Below are 13,979 nucleotides of genomic sequence, written 5' to 3' on the forward strand. Positions count from 1 at the left end.
GGTTTTTTCATATCTGGTGGAATTTAAAAGAGGAAATAAAAGTGAAAAAGCCAACGGCCCGCAGTGTTCCTAAGCGGTCTCCCTCCCAAGTACTGACTGCGCTCGACGCTGCTTAACTTCGGTGATCGGACGAGAACCGTTTTTTTCAGCGTGATATGGCCGTTGCCGAGAGTGCTAGTTAATAATTCGAATTTAAATTAAGTGAGACAAATTAACCTTCATCTTTTTAAAACAATAACAAAAAGAAAATATGTTTGCTTTTTGAAATCTATTGGAATTTAAAAGAGGAAAAAAAATTAAAAAGCCAACGGCACGCAGTGTTCCTAAGTGGTCTCCCTCCCAACTACTGACTGCGCTCGACGCTGCTTAACTTCGGTGATCGGACGAGAACCGGGGTTTTCAGCGTGATATGGCCGTTGCCGAGAGTGCTAGATAATAATTCGAATTTAAATTAAGTGAGACAAATTAACCTTCATCTTTTTAAAACAATAACAAAAAGAAAATATGTTTGCTTTTTTCATATCTATTGGAATTTAAAAGAGGAAAAAAAAATTAAAAGCCATAGGCACGCAGTGTTCCTAAGTGGTCTCCCTCCCAACTTAACTTCGGAGATCGGACGAGAACCGGTGTTTTCAGCGTGATATGGCCGTTAGCGAAAGTGCTATTTAATAATTTGAATTTAATTAACTTTCGTCTTCATAAAACAATATCAAAAAGAAGATATGTTTGTTTTTTTCATATCTGGTGGAATTTAAAAGAGGAAATAAAAGTGAAAAAGCCTACGGCCGGCAGTGTTCCTAAGTGGTCTCCCTCCCAAATACTGACTGCGCTCGACGCTGCTTAACTTCGGTGATCGGACGAGAACCGGTGTATTCAGCGTGACATGGCCGTTTCCGAGAGTGCTAGTTAATAATTTGAATTTAATTAACCTTCATTTTTATAAAACAATAACAAAAAGAAAATATGTTTGCTTTTTTCATATCTGGTGGAATTTAAAAGAGGAAACAAAAAGGAAAAATCCAACGGCACGCAGTATTCCCTAGTACTGACTGCGCTCGACGCTGCTTAACTTCGGTGATCGGACGAGAACCGATGTTTTCAGCGTGATATGGCCGTTGCCGAGAGTGCTAGTTAATAATTCGAATTTAAATTAAGTGAGACAAATTAACCTTCATCTTTCTAAAACAATAACAAAAAGAAAATATGTTTGCTTTTTTGAAATCTATTGGAATTTAAAAGAGGAAAAAAATGTGAAAAAGCCAACGGCACGCAGTGTTCCTAAGTGGTCTCCCTCCGAAGTACTGACTGCGCTCGACGCTGCTTAACTTCGGTGATCGGACGTGAACCGGTGTTTTCAGCGTGATATGGCCGTTGCCGAGAGTGCTATTTAATAATTTGAGTTTAATTAACCTTCATCTTTATAAAACAATAACAAAAATAAGATATGTTTGCTTTTTTCATATCTGGTGGAATTTAAAAGAGGAAACAAAAGAGTTTCCAAGTACTGACTGCGCTCGACGCTGCTTAACTTCGGTGATCGGACGAGAACCGGTGTTTTCAGCGTGATATGGCCGTTGCCGAGAGTGCTAGATAATAATTCGAATTTAAATTAAGTGAGACAAATTAACCTTCATCTTTTTAAAACAATAACAAAAAGAAAATATGTTTGCTTTTTTCATATCTATTGGAATTTAAAAGAGGAAAAAAAATTAAAAGCCATAGGCACGCAGTGTTCCTAAGTGGTCTCCCTCCCAACTTAACTTCGGAGATCGGACGAGAACCGGTGTTTTCAGCGTGATATGGCCGTTAGCGAAAGTGCTATTTAATAATTTGAATTTAATTAACTTTCGTCTTCATAAAACAATATCAAAAAGAAGATATGTTTGTTTTTTTCATATCTGGTGGAATTTAAAAGAGGAAATAAAAGTGAAAAAGCCAACGGCCCGCAGTGTTCCTAAGCGGTCTCCCTCCCAAGTACTGACTGCGCTCAACGCTGCTTAACTTCGGTGATCGGATGAGAACCGGTGTATTCAGCGTGACATGGCCGTTGCCGAGAGTGCTAGTTAATAATTTGAATTTAATTAACCTTCATTTTTATAAAACAATAACAAAGAGAAGATATGTTTGCTTTTTCATATCTGGTGGAATTTAAAAGAGGAAACATAAAGGAAAAATGCAACGGCACGCAGTATTCCCAAGATCTGACTGCGCTCGACACTGCTTAACTTCGGTGATCGGACGAGAACCGTTTTTTTCAGCGTGATATGGCCGTTGCCGAGAGTGCTAGTTAATAATTCGAATTTAAATTAAGTGAGACAAATTAACCTTCATCTTTTTAAAACAATAACAAAATGAAAATACGTTTGCTTTTTTGAAATCTATTGGAATTTAAAAGTTGAAAAAAAGTGAAAAAAACAACGGCACGCAGTGTTCCTAAGTGGTCTCCCTCCCAAGTACTGACTGCGCTCGACGCTGCTTAACTTCGGTGATGGGACGAGAACCGGTTTTTTAAGCGTGATATGGCCGTTGCCGAGAGTGCTATTTAATAATTTGAATTTAATTAACTTTCGTCTTTATAAAACAATATCAAAAAGAAGATATGTTTGGTTTTTTCATATCTGGTGGAATTTAAAAGAGGAAATAAAAGTGAAAAAGCCAACGGCCCGCAGTGTTCCTAAGCGGTCTCCCTCCCAAGTACTGACTGCGCTCGACGCTGCTTAACTTCGGTGATCGGACGAGAACCGTTTTTTTCAGCGTGATATGGCCGTTGCCGAGAGTGCTAGTTAATAATTCGAATTTAAATTAAGTGAGACAAATTAACCTTCATCTTTTTAAAACAATAACAAAAAGAAAATATGTTTGCTTTTTGAAATCTATTGGAATTTAAAAGAGGAAAAAAAATTAAAAAGCCAACGGCACGCAGTGTTCCTAAGTGGTCTCCCTCCCAACTACTGACTGCGCTCGACGCTGCTTAACTTCGGTGATCGGACGAGAACCGGGGTTTTCAGCGTGATATGGCCGTTGCCGAGAGTGCTAGATAATAATTCGAATTTAAATTAAGTGAGACAAATTAACCTTCATCTTTTTAAAACAATAACAAAAAGAAAATATGTTTGCTTTTTTCATATCTATTGGAATTTAAAAGAGGAAAAAAAAATTAAAAGCCATAGGCACGCAGTGTTCCTAAGTGGTCTCCCTCCCAACTTAACTTCGGAGATCGGACGAGAACCGGTGTTTTCAGCGTGATATGGCCGTTAGCGAAAGTGCTATTTAATAATTTGAATTTAATTAACTTTCGTCTTCATAAAACAATATCAAAAAGAAGATATGTTTGTTTTTTTCATATCTGGTGGAATTTAAAAGAGGAAATAAAAGTGAAAAAGCCTACGGCCGGCAGTGTTCCTAAGTGGTCTCCCTCCCAAATACTGACTGCGCTCGACGCTGCTTAACTTCGGTGATCGGACGAGAACCGGTGTATTCAGCGTGACATGGCCGTTTCCGAGAGTGCTAGTTAATAATTTGAATTTAATTAACCTTCATTTTTATAAAACAATAACAAAAAGAAAATATGTTTGCTTTTTTCATATCTGGTGGAATTTAAAAGAGGAAACAAAAAGGAAAAATCCAACGGCACGCAGTATTCCCTAGTACTGACTGCGCTCGACGCTGCTTAACTTCGGTGATCGGACGAGAACCGATGTTTTCAGCGTGATATGGCCGTTGCCGAGAGTGCTAGTTAATAATTCGAATTTAAATTAAGTGAGACAAATTAACCTTCATCTTTCTAAAACAATAACAAAAAGAAAATATGTTTGCTTTTTTGAAATCTATTGGAATTTAAAAGAGGAAAAAAATGTGAAAAAGCCAACGGCACGCAGTGTTCCTAAGTGGTCTCCCTCCGAAGTACTGACTGCGCTCGACGCTGCTTAACTTCGGTGATCGGACGTGAACCGGTGTTTTCAGCGTGATATGGCCGTTGCCGAGAGTGCTATTTAATAATTTGAGTTTAATTAACCTTCATCTTTATAAAACAATAACAAAAATAAGATATGTTTGCTTTTTTCATATCTGGTGGAATTTAAAAGAGGAAACAAAAGAGTTTCCAAGTACTGACTGCGCTCGACGCTGCTTAACTTCGGTGATCGGACGAGAACCGGTGTTTTCAGCGTGATATGGCCGTTGCCGAGAGTGCTAGATAATAATTCGAATTTAAATTAAGTGAGACAAATTAACCTTCATCTTTTTAAAACAATAACAAAAAGAAAATATGTTTGCTTTTTTCATATCTATTGGAATTTAAAAGAGGAAAAAAAATTAAAAGCCATAGGCACGCAGTGTTCCTAAGTGGTCTCCCTCCCAACTTAACTTCGGAGATCGGACGAGAACCGGTGTTTTCAGCGTGATATGGCCGTTAGCGAAAGTGCTATTTAATAATTTGAATTTAATTAACTTTCGTCTTCATAAAACAATATCAAAAAGAAGATATGTTTGTTTTTTTCATATCTGGTGGAATTTAAAAGAGGAAATAAAAGTGAAAAAGCCAACGGCCCGCAGTGTTCCTAAGCGGTCTCCCTCCCAAGTACTGACTGCGCTCAACGCTGCTTAACTTCGGTGATCGGATGAGAACCGGTGTATTCAGCGTGATATGGCCGTTGCCGAGAGTGCTAGTTAATAATTCGAATTTAAATTAAGTGAGACAAATTAACCTTCATCTTTTTAAAAGAATAACAAAAAGAAAATATGTTTGCTTTTTTCATATCAATTGGAATTTAAAAGAGGAAAAAAAATTATAAAGCCAACGGCACCCAGTGTTCCTAAGTGGTCTCCCTCCAAAGTACTGACTGCGCTCTACGCTGCTTAACTTCGGTGATCGTACGAGAACCGGTGTATTCAGCATGATATGGCCGTTGCCGAGAGTGCTAGTTAATAATTTGAATTTAATTAACCTTCACCTTTATAAAACAATAACAAAAAGAAGATATGATTGCTTTTTTCATATCTGGTGGAATTTAAAAGAGGAAACAAAAAGAAAAAAGCCTACGGCACGCAGTGTTCCCAAGTACTGACTGCGCTCGATGCCTCTTAACTTCGGTGATCGGACGAGAACCGGTGTTTTCAGCGAGATATGGCCGTTGCCGAGAGTGCTAGTTAATAATTCGAATTTAAATTAAGTGAGACAAATTAACCTTCATCTTTTTAAAACAATAACAAAAAGAAAATATGTTTGCTTTTTGAAATCTATTGGAATTTAAAAGAGGAAAAAAAATTAAAAAGCCAACGGCACGCAGTGTTCCTAAGTGGTCTCCCTCCCAAATACTGACTGCGCTCGACGCTGCTTAACTTCAGTGATCGGTTAAGAACCGGTGTTTTCAGCGTGATATGGCCGTTGCCGAGCGTGGTAGATATTAATTCGAATTAAAATTAAGTGAGACAAATTAACCTTCATCTTTTTAAAACAATAACAAAAAGAAAATATGTTTGCTTTTTTCATATCTATTGGAATTTAAAAGAGGAAAAAAAAATTAAAAGCCAACGGCACGCAGTGTTCCTAAGTGGTCTCCCTCCCAAGTACTGACTGCGCTCGACGCTGCTTAACTTCGGTGATCGGACGAGAACCGGGGTTTTCAGCGTGATATGGCCGTTGCCGAGAGTTCTAGTTAATAATTCGAATTTAAATTAAGTGAGACAAATTAACCTTCATCTTTTTAAAAGAATAACAAAAAGAAAATATGTTTGCTTTTTTCATATCAATTGGAATTTAAAAGAGGAAAAAAAATTAAAAAGCCAACGGCACCCAGTGTTCCTAAGTGGTCTCCCTCCAAAGTACTGACTGCGCTCTACGCTGCTTAACTTCGGTGATCGTACGAGAACCGGTGTATTCAGCATGATATGGCCGTTGCCGAGAGTGCTAGTTAATAATTTGAATTTAATTAACCTTCACCTTTATAAAACAATAAAAAAAAGAAGATATGATTGCTTTTTTCATATCTGGTGGAATTTAAAAGAGGAAACAAAAAGAAAAAAGCCTACGGCACGCAGTGTTCCTAAGTACTGACTGCGCTCGATGCCTCTTAACTTCGGTGATCGGACGAGAACCGGTGTTTTCAGCGAGATATGGCCGTTGCCGAGAGTGCTAGTTAATAATTCGAATTTAAATTAAGTGAGACAAATTAACCTTCATCTTTTTAAAACAAGAACAAAAAGAAAATATGTTTGCTTTTTGAAATCTATTGGAATTTAAAAGAGGAAAAAAAATTAAAAAGCCAACGGCACGCAGTGTTCCTAAGTGGTCTCCCTCCCAACTACTGACTGCGCTCGACGCTGCTTAACTTCAGTGATCGGTTAAGAACCGGTGTTTTCAGCGTGATATGGCCGTTGCCGAGAGTGGTAGATAATAATTCGAATTTAAATTAAGTGAGACAAATTAACCTTCATCTTTTTAAAACAATAACAAAAAGAAAATATGTTTGCTTTTTTCATATCTATTGGAATTTAAAAGAGGAAAAAAAAATTAAAAGCCAACGGCACGCAGTGTTCCTAAGTGGTCTCCCTCCCAAGTACTGACTGCGCACGACGCTGCTTAAAATCGGAGATCGTACGAGAACCGGTGTTTTCAGCGTGATATGGCCGTTGCCGAGAGTGCTAGATAATAATTCGAACTTAAGTTAAGTGAGACAAATTAACCTTCATCTTTTTAAAACAATAACAAAAAGAAAATATGTTTGCTTTTTTCATATCTATTGGAATTTAAAAGAGGAAAAATAAAATTAAAAGCCAACGGCACGCAGTGTTCCTAAGTGGTCTCCCTCCCAAGTACTGACTGCGCTCGACGCTGCTTAACTTCGGTGGTCGGACGAGAACCGGTGTTTTCAGCGTGATATGGCCGTTACCGAAAGTGCTATTTAATAATTTGAATTTAATTAACTTTCGTCTTTATAAAACAATATCAAAAAGAAGATATGTTTGCTTTTTTCATATCTGGTGGAATTTAAAAGAGGAAATAAAAGTGAAAAAGCCAACGGCACGAAGTGTTCCTAAGCGGTCTCCCTCCCAAGTACTGACTGCGCTCGACGCTGCTTAACTTCGGTGATCGGACGAGAACAGGCGTTTTCAGCGTGATATGGCCGTTGCCGAGAGTGCTAGATAATAATTTGAATTTAATTAACTTTCATCTTTATAAAACAATATAAAAAAGAAGATATGTTTGCTTTTTTCATATCTGGTGGAATTTAAAAGAGGAAATAAAAGTGAAAAAGCCAACGGCACGCAGAGTTTCCAAGTACTGACTGCGCTTGACGCTGCTTAACTTCGGTGATCGGACGTGAACCGGTGTTTTCAGCGTGATATGGCCGTTGCCGAGAGTGCTAGATAATAATTCGAATTTAAATTAAGTGAGACAAATTAACCTTCATCTTTTTAAAACAATAACAAAAAGAAAATATGTTTGCTTTTTTCATATCTATTGGAATTTAAAAGAGGAAAAAAAAATTAAAAGCCAACGGCACGCAGTGTTCCTAAGTGGACTCCCTCCCAAGTACTGACTGCGCTCGACGCTGCTTAACTTCGGAGATCGGACGAGAACCGGTGTTTTCAGCGGGATATGGCCGTTAGCGAAAGTGCTATTTAATAATTTGAATTTAATTAACTTTCGTCTTTATAAAACAATATCAAAAAGAAGATATGTTTGGTTTTTTCATATCTGGTGGAATTTAAAAGAGGAAATAAAAGTGAAAAAGCCAACAGCCCGCACTGTTCCTAAGTGGTCTCCCTCCCAAGTACTGACTGCGCTCGACGCTGCTTAACTTCGTTGATCGGACGAGAACCGGTGTATTCAGCGTGATATGGCCGTTGCCGAGAGTGCTAGTTAATAATTTGAATTTAATTAACTTTCGTCTTTATAAAACAATATCAAAAAGAAGATATGTTTGATTTTTCATATCTGGTGGAATTTAAAAGAGGAAATAAAAGTGATAAAGCCAACGGCCCGCAGTGTTCCTAAGTGGTCTCCCTCCCTAGTACTGACTGCGCTCGACGCTGCTTAACTTCGGTGATCGGAGGAGAACCGGTGTTTTCAGCGTGATATGGCCATTGCCGAGAGTGCAAGTTAATAATTCAAATTTAAATTAAGTGAGACAAATTAACCTTCATCATTTTAAAACAATAACAAAAAGAAAATATGTTTGCTTTTTTCATATCTATTGGAATTTAAAAGAGGAAAAAAGTGAAAAAGCCAACGGCACGCAGTGTTCCTAAGCGGTCTCCCTCCCAAGTACTGACTGCGCTCGACGCTGCTTAACTTCGGTGATCGGACGAGAACCGGCGTTTTCAGCGTGATATGGCCGTTGCCGAGAGTGCTAGATAATAATTTGAATTTAATTAACTTTCATCTTTATAAAACAATATAAAAAAGAAGATATGTTTGCTTTTTTCATATCTGGTGGAATTTAAAAGAGGAAATAAAAGTGAAAAAGCCAACGGCACGCAGAGTTTCCAAGTACTGACTGCGCTTGACGCTGCTTAACTGCGGTGATCGGACGTGAACCGGTGTTTTCAGCGTGATATGGCCGTTGCCGAGAGTGCTAGATAATAATTCGAATTTAAATTAAGTGAGACAAATTAACCTTCATCTTTTTAAAACAATAACAAAAAGAATATATGTTTGCTTTTTTCATATCTATTGGAATTTAAAAGAGGAAAAAAAAATTAAAAGCCAACGGCACGCAGTGTTCCTAAGTGGACTCCCTCCCAAGTACTGACTGCGCTCGACGCTGCTTAACTTCGGAGATCGGACGAGAACCGGTGTTTTCAGCGGGATATGGCCGTTAGCGAAAGTGCTATTTAATAATTTGAATTTAATTAACTTTCGTCTTTATAAAACAATATCAAAAAGAAGATATGTTTGGTTTTTTCATATCTGGTGGAATTTAAAAGAGGAAATAAAAGTGAAAAAGCCAACAGCCCGCACTGTTCCTAAGTGGTCTCCCTCCCAAGTACTGACTGCGCTCAACGCTGCTTAACTTCGTTGATCGGACGAGAACCGGTGTATTCAGCGTGATATGGCCGTTGCCGAGAGTGCTAGTTTATAATTTGAATTTAATTAACTTTCGTCTTTATAAAGCAATATCAAAAAGAAGATATGTTTGGTTTTTTCATATCTGGTGGAATTTAAAAGAGGAAATAAAAGTGATAAAGCCAACGGCCCGCAGTGTTCCTAAGTGGTCTCCCTCCCTAGTACTGACTGCGCTCGACGCTGCTTAACTTCGGTGATCGGAGGAGAACCGGTGTTTTCAGCGTGATATGGCCGTTGCCGAGAGTGCTAGTTAATAATTCAAATTTAAATTAAGTGAGACAAATTAACCTTCATCATTTTAAAACAATAACAAAAAGAAAATATGTTTGCTTTTTTCATATCTATTGGAATTTAAAAGAGGAAAAAAAGTGAAAAAGCCAACGGCACGCAGTGTTCCTAAGTGGTCTCCCTCCCAAGTACTGACTGAGCTCGACGCTGCTTAACTTCGGTGATCGGTGGAGAACCGGTGTATTCAGCGTGATATGGCCGTTGCCGAGAGTGCTAGTTAATAATTTGAATTTAATTAACCTTCATTTTTATAAAACAATAACAAAAAGAAGATATGTCTGCTTTTTTCATATCTGGTGGAATTTAAAAGAGGAAACAAAAAGGAAAAATCCAACGGCACGCAGTATTCCCAAGTACTGACTGCGCTCGACGCTGCTTAACTTCGGAAATCGGACGAGAACCGTTTTTTCAGCGTGATATGGCCGTTGCCGAGAGTGCTAGTTAATAATTCGAATTTAAATTAATGAGACAAATTAACCTTCATCTTTTTAAAACAATAACAAAAAGAAAATAAGTTTGCTTTTTTCATATCTATTGGAATTTAAAAGAGGAAAAAAAAGTGAAAAAGCCAACGACACGCAGAGTTTCTAAGTACTGACTGCGCTCGACGCTGCTTAACTTCGGTGATCGGACGAGAACCGTTTTTTTCACCGTGATATGGCCGTTGCCGAGAGTGCTAGTTAATTATTCGAATTTAAATTAAGTGAGACAAATTAACCTTCATCTTTTTAAAACAATAACAAAAAGAAAATATGTTTGCTTTTTTGAAATCTATTGGAATTTAAAAGTGGAGAAAAAAGTGAAAAAATCAACGGCACGCAGTGTTCCTAAGTGTGGTCTCCCTCCCAAGTACTGACTGCGCTCGACGCTGCTTAACTTCGGAGATTGGACGAGAACCGGTGTTTTCAGCGTGATATGGCCGTTGCCGAGAGTCAGTTAATAATTCGAATTTAAATTAAGTGAGCAAAATAACCTTCATCTTTTTAAAACAATAACAAAAAGAAAATAAGTTTGCTTTTTTCATATCTATTTGAATTTAAAAGAGGAAAAAAAAGTGAAAAAGCCAACGGCACGCAGAGTTTCCAAGTACTGACTGCGCTCGACGCTGCTTAACTTCGGTGATCGGACGAGAACCGGTGTTTTCAGCGTGATATGGCCGTTGCCGAGAGTGCTAGTTAATAATTCAAATTTAAATTAAGTGAGACAAATTAACCTTCATCATTTTAAAACAATAACAAAAAGAAAATATGTTTGCTTTTTTCATATCTATTGGAATTTAAAAGAGGAAAAAAAGTGAAAAAGCCAACGGCACGCAGTGTTCCTAAGTGGTCTCCCTCCCAAGTACTGACTGCGCTCGACGCTGCTTAACTTCGGTGATCGGACGAGAACCGGTGTATTCAGCGTGATATGGCCGTTGCCGAGAGTGCTATTTAATAATTTGAATTTAATTAACCTTCATTTTTATAAAACAATAACAAAAAGAAGATATGTTTGCTTTTTTCATATCTGGTGGAATTTAAAAGAGGAAACAAAAAGGAAAAATCCAACGGCACGCAGTATTCCCAAGTACTGACTGCGCTCGACGCTGCTTAACTTCGGTGATCGGACGAGAACCGTTTTTTCAGCGTGATATGGCCGTTGCCGAGAGTGCTAGTTAATAATTCGAATTTAAATTAAGTGAGACAAATTAACCTTCATCTTTTTAAAACAATAACAAAAAGAAAATAAGTTTGCTTTTTTCATATCTATTGGAATTTAAAAGAGGAAAAAAAGTGAAAAAGCCAACGACACGCAGAGTTTCCAAGTACTGACTGCGCTCGACGCTGCTTAACTTCGGTGATCGGACGAGAACCGTTTTTTTCAGCGTGATATGGCCGTTGCCGAGAATGCTAGTTAATTATTCGAATTTAAATTAAGTGAGACAAATTAACCTTCATCTTTTTAAAACAATAACAAAATGAAAATATGTTTGCTTTTTTGAAATCTATTGGAATTTAAAAGTGGAGAAAAAAGTGAAAAAATCAACGGCACGCAGTGTTCCTAAGTGGTCTCCCTCCCAAGTACTGACTGCGCTCGACGCTGCTTAACTTCGGAGATCGGACGAGAACCGGTGTTTTCAGCGTGATATGGCCGTTGCCGAGAGTCAGTTAATAATTCGAATTTAAATTAAGTGAGACAAATTAACCTTCATCTTTTTAAAACAATAACAAAAAGAAAATAAGTTTGCTTTTTTCATATCTATTGGAATTTAAAAGAGGAAAAAAAAGTGAAAAAGCCAACGGCACGCAGAGTTTCCAAGTACTGACTGCGCTCGACGCTGCTTAACTTCGGTGATCGGACAAGAACCGGTGTTTTCAGCGTGATATGGCCGTTGCCGAGAGTGCTAGTTAATAATTCAAATTTAAATTAAGTGAGACAAATTAACCTTCATCATTTTAAAACAATAACAAAAAGAAAATATGTTTGCTTTTTTCATATCTATTGGAATTTAAAAGAGGAAAAAAAGTGAAAAAGCCAACGGCATGCAGTGTTCCTAAGTGGTCTCCCTCCCAAGTACTGACTGCGCTCGACGCTGCTTAACTTCGGTGATCGGTGGAGAACCGGTGTATTCAGCGTGATATGGCCGTTGCCGAGAGTGCTAGTTAATAATTTGAATTTAATTAACCTTCATTTTTATAAAACAATAACAAAAAGAAGATATGTTTGCTTTTTTCATATCTGGTGGAATTTAAAAGAGGAAACAAAAAGGAAAAATCCAACGGCACGCAGTATTCCCAAGTACTGACTGCGCTCGACGCTGCTTAACTTCGGTGATCGGACGAGAACCGTTTTTTCAGCGTGATATGGCCGTTGCCGAGAGTGCTAGTTAATAATTCGAATTTAAATTAAGTGAGACATATTAACCTTCATCTTTTTAAAACAATAACAAAAAGAAAATAAGTTTGCTTTTTTCATATCTATTGGAATTTAAAAGAGGAAAAAAAAGTGAAAAAGCCAACGACACGCAGAGTTTCCAAGTACTGACTGCGCTCGACGCTGCTTAACTTCGGTGATCGGACGAGAACCGTTTTTTTCAGCGTGATATGGCCGTTGCCGAGAATGCTAGTTAATTATTCGAATTTAAATTAAGTGAGACAAATTAACCTTCATCTTTTTAAAACAATAACAAAAAGAAAATATGTTTGCTTTTTTGAAATCTATTGGAATTTAAAAGTGGAGAAAAAAGTGAAAAAATCAACGCAACGCAGTGTTCCTAAGTGGTCTCCCTCCCTAGTACTGACTGCGCTCGACGCTGCTTAACTTCGGAGATCGGACGAGAACCGGTGTTTTCAGCGTGATATGGCCGTTGCCGAGAGTCAGTTAATAATTCGAATTTAAATTAAGTGAGACAAATTAACCTTCATCTTTTTAAAACAATAACAAAAAGAAAATAAGTTTGCTTTTTTCATATCTATTGGAATTTAAAAGAGGAAAAAAAGTGAAAAAGCCAACGGCACGCAGAGTTTCCAAGTACTGACTGCGCTCGACGCTGCTTAACTTCGGTGATCGGACGAGAACCGGTGTTTTCAGCGTGATATGGCCGTTGCCGAGAGTGCTAGTTAATAATTCAAATTTAAATTAAGTGAAACAAATTAACCTTCATCATTTTAAAACAATAACAAAAAGAAAATATGTTTGCTTTTTTCATATCTATTGGAATTTAAAAGAGGAAAAAAAGCGAAAAAGCCAACGGCACGCAGTGTTCCTAAGTGGTCTCCCTCCCAAGTACTGACTGCGCTCGACGCTGCTTAACTTCGGTGATCGGACGAGAACCGGTGTATTCAGCGTGATATGGCCGTTGCCGAGAGTGCTAGTTAATAATTTGAATTTAATTAACCTTCATTTTTATAAAACAATAACAAAAAGAAGATATGTTTGCTTTTTTCATATCTGGTGGAATTTAAAAGAGGAAACAAAAAGGAAAAATCCAACGGCACGCAGTATTCCCAAGTACTGACTGCGCTCGACGCTGCTTAACTTCGGTGATCGGACGAGAACCGTTTTTTCAGCGTGATATGGCCGTTGCCGAGAGTGCTAGTTAATAATTCGAATTTAAATTAAGTGAGACATATTAACCTTCATCTTTTTAAAACAATAACAAAAAGAAAATAAGTTTGCTTTTTTCATATCTATTGGAATTTAAAAGAGGAAAAAAAAGTGAAAAAGCCAACGACACGCAGAGTTTCCAAGTACTGACTGCGCTCGACGCTGCTTAACTTCGGTGATCGGACGAGAACCGTTTTTTTCAGCGTGATATGGCCGTTGCCGAGAATGCTAGTTAATTATTCGAATTTAAATTAAGTGAGACAAATTAACCTTCATCTTTTTAAAACAATAACAAAAAGAAAATATGTTTGCTTTTTTGAAATCTATTGGAATTTAAAAGTGGAGAAAAAAGTGAAAAAATCAACGCCACGCAGTGTTCCTAAGTGGTCTCCCTCCCTAGTACTGACTGTGCTCGACGCTGCTTAACTTCGGAGATCGGACGAGAACCGGTGTTTTCAGCGTGATATGGCCGTTGCCGAGAGTCAGTTAATAATTCGAATTTAAATTAAGTGAGACAAATTAACCTTCATCTTTT

At 37.8% G+C, this 13,979-nt stretch overlaps 12 non-coding genes and 29 pseudogenes across 12 annotated transcripts; all 41 read right to left on the minus strand.

Annotated features, from left to right (window-relative positions):
- Positions 1-48: 48 nt before the first annotated feature.
- LOC149601159 (5S ribosomal RNA) lies at positions 49-167 on the minus strand (annotated as a pseudogene).
- A 135-nt stretch (positions 168-302) lies between these two features.
- Positions 303-421, minus strand: LOC149601160 (5S ribosomal RNA; annotated as a pseudogene).
- A 355-nt stretch (positions 422-776) lies between these two features.
- LOC149601161 (5S ribosomal RNA) lies at positions 777-895 on the minus strand (annotated as a pseudogene).
- Positions 896-1,017: 122 nt separating this feature from the next.
- Positions 1,018-1,120, minus strand: LOC149601162 (5S ribosomal RNA; annotated as a pseudogene).
- Positions 1,121-1,257: 137 nt separating this feature from the next.
- LOC149601163 (5S ribosomal RNA) lies at positions 1,258-1,376 on the minus strand. Its single transcript, XR_016379118.1, has one exon. It is a non-coding gene; the product is annotated as a 5S ribosomal RNA (ribosomal RNA).
- Positions 1,377-1,933: 557 nt separating this feature from the next.
- LOC149601164 (5S ribosomal RNA) lies at positions 1,934-2,052 on the minus strand. The gene has a single exon (XR_016378626.1). It is a non-coding gene; the product is annotated as a 5S ribosomal RNA (ribosomal RNA).
- Positions 2,053-2,412: 360 nt separating this feature from the next.
- LOC149601165 (5S ribosomal RNA) lies at positions 2,413-2,531 on the minus strand (annotated as a pseudogene).
- A 122-nt stretch (positions 2,532-2,653) lies between these two features.
- LOC149601166 (5S ribosomal RNA) lies at positions 2,654-2,772 on the minus strand (annotated as a pseudogene).
- Positions 2,773-2,907: 135 nt separating this feature from the next.
- Positions 2,908-3,026, minus strand: LOC149601167 (5S ribosomal RNA; annotated as a pseudogene).
- A 355-nt stretch (positions 3,027-3,381) lies between these two features.
- On the minus strand, positions 3,382-3,500 carry LOC149601168 (5S ribosomal RNA; annotated as a pseudogene).
- A 122-nt stretch (positions 3,501-3,622) lies between these two features.
- LOC149601169 (5S ribosomal RNA) lies at positions 3,623-3,725 on the minus strand (annotated as a pseudogene).
- Positions 3,726-3,862: 137 nt separating this feature from the next.
- LOC149601170 (5S ribosomal RNA) lies at positions 3,863-3,981 on the minus strand. Its single transcript, XR_016379119.1, has one exon. It is a non-coding gene; the product is annotated as a 5S ribosomal RNA (ribosomal RNA).
- A 557-nt stretch (positions 3,982-4,538) lies between these two features.
- Positions 4,539-4,657, minus strand: LOC149601171 (5S ribosomal RNA). The gene has a single exon (XR_016379164.1). It is a non-coding gene; the product is annotated as a 5S ribosomal RNA (ribosomal RNA).
- Positions 4,658-4,793: 136 nt separating this feature from the next.
- On the minus strand, positions 4,794-4,912 carry LOC149601172 (5S ribosomal RNA; annotated as a pseudogene).
- Positions 4,913-5,272: 360 nt separating this feature from the next.
- Positions 5,273-5,391, minus strand: LOC149601173 (5S ribosomal RNA; annotated as a pseudogene).
- A 136-nt stretch (positions 5,392-5,527) lies between these two features.
- Positions 5,528-5,646, minus strand: LOC149601174 (5S ribosomal RNA). The gene has a single exon (XR_016378177.1). It is a non-coding gene; the product is annotated as a 5S ribosomal RNA (ribosomal RNA).
- Positions 5,647-5,782: 136 nt separating this feature from the next.
- LOC149601175 (5S ribosomal RNA) lies at positions 5,783-5,901 on the minus strand (annotated as a pseudogene).
- Positions 5,902-6,261: 360 nt separating this feature from the next.
- LOC149601176 (5S ribosomal RNA) lies at positions 6,262-6,380 on the minus strand (annotated as a pseudogene).
- A 136-nt stretch (positions 6,381-6,516) lies between these two features.
- Positions 6,517-6,635, minus strand: LOC149601177 (5S ribosomal RNA; annotated as a pseudogene).
- A 137-nt stretch (positions 6,636-6,772) lies between these two features.
- LOC149601178 (5S ribosomal RNA) lies at positions 6,773-6,891 on the minus strand. The gene has a single exon (XR_016378178.1). It is a non-coding gene; the product is annotated as a 5S ribosomal RNA (ribosomal RNA).
- Positions 6,892-7,013: 122 nt separating this feature from the next.
- LOC149601179 (5S ribosomal RNA) lies at positions 7,014-7,132 on the minus strand (annotated as a pseudogene).
- Positions 7,133-7,254: 122 nt separating this feature from the next.
- LOC149601180 (5S ribosomal RNA) lies at positions 7,255-7,357 on the minus strand (annotated as a pseudogene).
- Positions 7,358-7,493: 136 nt separating this feature from the next.
- On the minus strand, positions 7,494-7,612 carry LOC149601181 (5S ribosomal RNA). Its single transcript, XR_016378721.1, has one exon. It is a non-coding gene; the product is annotated as a 5S ribosomal RNA (ribosomal RNA).
- A 122-nt stretch (positions 7,613-7,734) lies between these two features.
- On the minus strand, positions 7,735-7,853 carry LOC149601182 (5S ribosomal RNA; annotated as a pseudogene).
- Positions 7,854-7,974: 121 nt separating this feature from the next.
- Positions 7,975-8,093, minus strand: LOC149601183 (5S ribosomal RNA; annotated as a pseudogene).
- Positions 8,094-8,228: 135 nt separating this feature from the next.
- Positions 8,229-8,347, minus strand: LOC149601184 (5S ribosomal RNA). The gene has a single exon (XR_016379153.1). It is a non-coding gene; the product is annotated as a 5S ribosomal RNA (ribosomal RNA).
- A 122-nt stretch (positions 8,348-8,469) lies between these two features.
- LOC149601185 (5S ribosomal RNA) lies at positions 8,470-8,572 on the minus strand (annotated as a pseudogene).
- Positions 8,573-8,708: 136 nt separating this feature from the next.
- Positions 8,709-8,827, minus strand: LOC149601186 (5S ribosomal RNA). Its single transcript, XR_016378722.1, has one exon. It is a non-coding gene; the product is annotated as a 5S ribosomal RNA (ribosomal RNA).
- A 122-nt stretch (positions 8,828-8,949) lies between these two features.
- On the minus strand, positions 8,950-9,068 carry LOC149601187 (5S ribosomal RNA; annotated as a pseudogene).
- A 122-nt stretch (positions 9,069-9,190) lies between these two features.
- Positions 9,191-9,309, minus strand: LOC149601188 (5S ribosomal RNA). Its single transcript, XR_016378732.1, has one exon. It is a non-coding gene; the product is annotated as a 5S ribosomal RNA (ribosomal RNA).
- A 136-nt stretch (positions 9,310-9,445) lies between these two features.
- Positions 9,446-9,564, minus strand: LOC149601189 (5S ribosomal RNA; annotated as a pseudogene).
- A 600-nt stretch (positions 9,565-10,164) lies between these two features.
- LOC149601190 (5S ribosomal RNA) lies at positions 10,165-10,285 on the minus strand (annotated as a pseudogene).
- Positions 10,286-10,419: 134 nt separating this feature from the next.
- On the minus strand, positions 10,420-10,522 carry LOC149601191 (5S ribosomal RNA; annotated as a pseudogene).
- A 136-nt stretch (positions 10,523-10,658) lies between these two features.
- LOC149601192 (5S ribosomal RNA) lies at positions 10,659-10,777 on the minus strand. The gene has a single exon (XR_016379066.1). It is a non-coding gene; the product is annotated as a 5S ribosomal RNA (ribosomal RNA).
- A 600-nt stretch (positions 10,778-11,377) lies between these two features.
- LOC149601193 (5S ribosomal RNA) lies at positions 11,378-11,496 on the minus strand (annotated as a pseudogene).
- Positions 11,497-11,631: 135 nt separating this feature from the next.
- On the minus strand, positions 11,632-11,734 carry LOC149601194 (5S ribosomal RNA; annotated as a pseudogene).
- A 136-nt stretch (positions 11,735-11,870) lies between these two features.
- Positions 11,871-11,989, minus strand: LOC149601195 (5S ribosomal RNA; annotated as a pseudogene).
- A 601-nt stretch (positions 11,990-12,590) lies between these two features.
- Positions 12,591-12,709, minus strand: LOC149601196 (5S ribosomal RNA; annotated as a pseudogene).
- Positions 12,710-12,843: 134 nt separating this feature from the next.
- Positions 12,844-12,946, minus strand: LOC149601197 (5S ribosomal RNA; annotated as a pseudogene).
- A 136-nt stretch (positions 12,947-13,082) lies between these two features.
- Positions 13,083-13,201, minus strand: LOC149601198 (5S ribosomal RNA). The gene has a single exon (XR_016379067.1). It is a non-coding gene; the product is annotated as a 5S ribosomal RNA (ribosomal RNA).
- Positions 13,202-13,802: 601 nt separating this feature from the next.
- Positions 13,803-13,921, minus strand: LOC149601199 (5S ribosomal RNA; annotated as a pseudogene).
- Positions 13,922-13,979: the final 58 nt, after the last annotated feature.

The sequence above is a fragment of the Phalangium opilio genome, unplaced genomic scaffold (genome assembly GCF_054372755.1).
Source record: "Phalangium opilio isolate 3A_F unplaced genomic scaffold, DU_Popi_V2 ptg000360l_1, whole genome shotgun sequence".
NCBI lineage: Eukaryota > Metazoa > Arthropoda > Arachnida > Opiliones > Phalangiidae > Phalangium > Phalangium opilio.